Here is a 5,690-nt window from a genome sequence, read left to right as displayed (position 1 = left end):
GTTGTTGATAATTGCCATTCTGACTGGAGTTAAGTGGTATCTCAGTGTGGTTTTGATTTGCATCTCCCTGATGATTAGTGAGGTTGAGCAAAAATGTGTATTCTTACATGTTTAAAATTCAGTCACCTTCGAAGTACTCTTGCTTAATGTAGTACTCCTATTGAGACGCTTTTTTCGCTGCTCAAAACAGTTTTTGAACCTGTCAATCTTGATGCCTTTTAGTGCTTCTGCCATTTTTTGTTTTACCTCTTTCACATCAGCAAAACATTTCCCTTTGAGAACTTTATTCATCCAGGGAAACAAAGACAAGTTGCTCAAGTTGAGATCAGGTGAGTAGGGAGGGTGGGGCACAGGGGTGATGACTTTTTTGGTCAAAAACTGAACACAACATGGTGTGGGCAGGTCTACCCGTAAACCACCCACCATGAAATGAGCAAATGTATTGAAAGAATCTCCACAAAAAAAAAATGTCACTGAAGCTGAATGCAGCCTCTCACAATGCCAGCTGATACACTGATGCCAGTGAGTTCCTAGAACACTTGCCTAGCTGGGAAAGCCTGTACTACAAGGCTCCAGCCCTCCAAAAGATAATTCCTGGTTTTGGGGGGTCCCTTGTGTCTGATATATGGGATGGGGTCGCAAGCTGGGATCTGAGCAAGCAGGCTCCGAAATGCAGGTTGAGGTGCAGGGAGTTTACTGAATAGAGGTCTCAGGACCACCAGCCTTGGTGGAAGGGAAGGGAGGAGGATCAGTGACAGGAGAAGTTGGGCTGCAACGCAGTCTCATCTAAGGTCTCGGTCAACCCGTGTGAGCAGCTCCGAAGCTGGGGTGGCCCTTCAGAGGGTCTGAAGTTGAGGTGAGGGAGACGGGCTTTTATATTCCTGCATCAGGTCATCATTGGATGCTGTCCTGACCCTCCTACCCCCAAGAAAGTGTGATCTTGACTTGACTTCAGCTAGGAGGCTCTTGTTGGCCAAGTGCCTGTAGTAGGTCTAGAGGGTGTTTTCTTCACATTTTGTACAATTTGGTGAGTCCTTTTGGAGTGGGTTGTTTTGGCTTGGCAAAGGGCCAGACAAGTTCCAGGCCCTTCCCGGTGACTCTAGGGAGGGAGACAGCAGTAGTTTCAGGGGCTACATCCCAAGGAGGGTGTTCCCAGCCTCCCTGCAGCTACGGATTAGTTTTTTCCCTCAAATCATCTTGAGCTTCACCACTAGGTGGTGCTGCTGCCCTACAGGGTTGCCCTACTCATTGCCTGTCCTCGCCTCACCGCCTTCCCACCCACCTATTCCCCTGCTCCCACCTTTTCTCTTCCTCTGTGATGCTGACTGAGAGCCAACAAGGCCCTGAGTCTCTGCTCCTGAGTGCACCTGGTGGTGTTTAACCTCTCCTCCTACTAATGACAGAGATAAAGGACCTGCTCTCTGGCTTCCCAACTCATCCCCCAGGCAATGGGGGTATCTGACACTCTCACACCTCAGCCAAGGGCCTCTTGGGGCTGGGATCTTGTGTCTGGGGCCTATGAGCACAGTCTGGGCTGAGAATGAGAGAGGTTGCAGGTTCCCTCTGAGATTCAGCTGGTTGTGTCCCCCTTCCAATGTTTCTAACCAGACCCACCACTGAGTTCAGGGTTGGGGCAACAGCGATGAATAAGACGGTCACTGCCCCTAAGACCTACAGGTGATTACAAAATGGACACCGAAAAGTATAGCAGTTAATAACATAAATTAGCCGGGCTCGGTGGCTCAACCTGCAATCCCGCGCTTTGGGAGGCTGAGGAGAGTGGATTGCCTGAGCCCGCAGTTTCGAGACCCGCCTGGGCAACTTGGCGAGATCTCATCTCTACAATAAATCAAAAATCAGCCGGGCTACTTGGAAGGCTGAGGCGGAAGGATCACTGGAGCCCAGCAGGTCGAGACTGCGGTGGCCGGGAGGGGCCACTGCACTGCAGTCTGGGCGACAGAGTGAGACTCCAACTCAAAAAATAAAAATAAAAATAAAAACATTTTTTAAAATAACATAAATTACTGGATCCCAGGTCAGGCTCAGTCACTTGCCCACGTAGATGACCTTGGGCAAGTTACTTAGCATTTTTGAGCCTCAGTTTCTTTATCTATAGACTGGCAACCATAATACCTACCCCATAGATCTGCTGTTGTAGTGATATAGTCTACATAAAACATTTATCACAGCACCTGGAACGTAATCATCAGTCATCAGTGCTGGCCAGTCCGGACTCAGTGGCTCAGCCTATAATCCCAGCACTTTGGGAGGCCAAGGCGAGTGAGCCACCTGGGCAACATGGCGAGACCTTATCTCTACAATAAATCAAAAAATTAGCCGGATGTGGTAGCACGCGCCTGTAGTGCCAGCTACTTGGAAGGCTGAGGCGGAAGGATCGCCGGAACCCAGCAGGTGGAGGCTGGGGTGGCCAGGAGCGTGCCACTGCACTCCAGTCTGGGCGACAGACTGAGACTTCAACTCAAAAAAAAATGCTGGCCAGCGTCATTATTAGGTTGTAGAGTGGAGGGGAGGGTCAAGTAAGTTTTTACCAAGGAGATGACATTGCTGCCATGCTCTGACCACTGGTCCTTACTAGACCCTCTGGACTTGCCCCAGATTGATCCTCTTCCCTATCTCAGCCTTTGTGGCTGGGGCCTCCTGCTTCAAAAATATCTGTGGGAGCGGAAAACGGTGTTATCATGCCACCTGGCCACTAGGGAGCAGTTGTGCCACTTAATAAGCCAAATTGGCCCCAACCGAAAGCTATGTGGGGAGAAAAGTGTGGCAAAGAGGCTGGGGAGGTGGGAATATAAATCTGAAACACATGGAACCCTAGTGACTACCGTCCCAGACTTCTTTCAGTTATGTTCTTTCTTTGCCACTGTCACCCCTGCCAACAATCACTGCCAACAGGACTCCACTACACGTGATCGCTGACCCATAATTCATGTCATTATTCTCTAGTAAAGAGAAAGGGGTCATGCCCAGAAAGAGGGAAGTCAACACAAGGTTTTGTTTGCTTGTTTTTGAGTCAAAGTCTTGCTCTGTTTTCCAGACTGGAGTGCTGTGGCATGCTCACGGCCACCGCAGCCTCAGGCTGCTGGGCTCAGGTGATCCTTCCGCTTCAGCCTTCCAAGTAACTAGAACTACAGGCGTGTGCCATCACGCCCAGCTAATCTTTTGATTTATTGTAGAGATGAGGTCGCTCCAAGTTGCCCAGGCTGTTCTCAAATCCCTGGGTTCAGGCAATCCTCTCACCTCTGCTTCCCAAAGTGCTGGGATTACAGGCGTGAACCACTGCACCCGGCTTCAATACAAGCTTTAAGACTCAAGTTTGATCTATGTATTTGTTGTGTCATTTCTCCTTCATTTATCCCAGCCTTCGTTGGAACTTTGTGCCTTTGGTGAGGTATAAATCCCACCATGATCTCCCCGGTGTCACGTGTCATCACTCCAGACATTGAAACTCAAGCTACCACCGTGTCTGACTACTGGCAGCTCTCTGAACGCGCACCTCAGTGGCCTGCCTCTAGACTGGTGGTTCTGAAACATTTTGGCCTGGGGACCCCTTTACTCTTTTTTTTTCTTTTTCAAGCAGCTACTGGATTCTATTCCCTTTACTCTTTTATTTTTTTATTTTTTGAATCAGAGTCTGTCGCCCAGACTGGGGTGAAGTGGCATGTTCACAGCAACCCCAGTGTCGACCCGCTGGGTTCAGGCAATCCTTCCACCTCAGCCTTCTAAGTAGCTGGAACTACAGGCACGCGCTACCATGCCTGGCTAATTTTTTGATTTATTGTAAAGATGAGATCTCACCAAGTTGCCCACGCTGGTCTCGAACCCCTGGACTCAGGCAATTCTCTCACTTTGGCCTCCCAAAGTGCTGGGATTACAGGCTTGAGCCACCATGCCCAGCCTCCCTTTACTCTTTTAAAAATAAGGGTTATATCTATCAACATTTACCATGTTAGAAATTAAAACTGAAAAATGTTTAAGATGTATTTATTAAACCTTTAAAAGTAGTAAAGGGCATTGTGGTTTACTCCTATAATCTCAGCACTTTGGGCGACTGAGGCAGGAGAATTGCTTGAGGCCAGAGTTTGAGACCAACCTGGGTAACATAATGAGACCTTGTCTGTCCCAAAAAAAAAAATTTTTTTTTAATTAACCAGATGTGGTGAAGTGTGATTGTCATCCCAGACACTCGGAAGGCTGAAACAGGAGGATCATTTGAGCCTTGAAACTCAAGACTATAGTGGGCTATGATTGTACCATTGCATTCCAGCCTCGGCAACAGAGCAAGATCCCAGCTTTACAAAAATTAAAAGTAGCAGGCCAGGCACAGTGGCTCAAACCTGTAATCCCAGTGCTTTGGGAGGCCAGGTGAGAGGATAGCTTGAGGCTAGAGGTTTGAGACCAGCCTGGACAACTTGGCAAGACTTCATCTCTACGATAAATCAAAAATTAGCTGGGCGTGGTGGCATGTGCTTGTAGTCTCAGCTACTTGGAAAGCTAAGGCTGAAGGATTGCCTAAGTCCAGCAGGTCAAGGCTGCAGTAGCCGTGATTGTGCCACTGCACTCCAGCCTGGGAGACAGAGAGACTTCAACTCAAAAAGAAAAAAAAGTAACAACAATGAATTTGTTAGAAGGTGACATAAATAACACAATTTTTATTAAAAATAACTATTTTCTGAAGTAAAACTAATGACAATAGGGTATTGTCTTACAGTTTTGCAAATCTCTTTAATGACTGGTTTAATGGAAGGCACTAGATTGTCACACTGGCTTTTGCATTCAACCTGGTATCACACATCATGGAGCCTCGGGAAAATGCTGTACACTTGTAAGAGAATGAGAGTAGAAAAGGCAAATGATGTCTTAGTATTATTGTGAAAATAGTTTTGATCTCACAGACCCCCTACAAGGATCTCAAGAAGCCACAGACCACCCGGCACTGTGGCTCACACCTATAATCTCAGCACTTTGGGAGGCCGAGGTGAGAGGATTGCCTGATCCCACGGATTTGAGACAAGCCTGGGCAATTTGGCGAGACCTCATCTCTACAATAAATCAAGAAAAATTAACTGGGCATGGTGGTACATGCCTGTAGTTCCAGTTACTTGAAAGGTTGAGGTGGAAGGATTGCTTGAGCCCAGCAGGTTGAAGCTGCGGTAGCCAGGAGCATGCCACTGCCCTCCAGTCTGGACAACAGAGTGAGACTCCATCTCAAAAAAAAAAAGGTCATATAGGCCCCTATACTACTCTTTGAGACCCATATGATAAACCTTTCTTTTTTTTTTTTTTTTTTTGCCCATGATGAGTGCTGAATAAATAGACTTTTGCCATCATTCTCCAAAGAGGTTGGGAAGGAGCTACTCATGAGGAAAGCCTGGAGGGTACAAATTGTCAGAATGAAGTATAGTCCTTTGTTCAGAATCAGAAGAGTTAACCACTCAAATCATAAAATACCAGATGAAGCTCACTTCACCCAATGGGGATGAGCAGAGTGAGAAGAAAGACATGGTGACACAGAAAATGCCCAAGTAATCTCTCTAGGTTAAATCATGGCAAGTTCACTCGGGATCCTCAAGGTTATATTTTTGCCTAAAAGATCAAGGAAATATCCTTCATGACAGCACAGAGAAGAGCTACTGCTCTTTAAAAATTTAGTAAAATAGAAGAGACTGATA

This window comes from Carlito syrichta, unplaced genomic scaffold (assembly GCF_000164805.1).
Source record: "Carlito syrichta isolate Samal-C Ts95f unplaced genomic scaffold, Tarsius_syrichta-2.0.1 Scaffold309322, whole genome shotgun sequence".
NCBI lineage: Eukaryota > Metazoa > Chordata > Mammalia > Primates > Tarsiidae > Carlito > Carlito syrichta.
The sequence above is the reverse complement of the archived record's forward strand: the minus strand, read 5'-3'. Positions refer to the sequence as shown.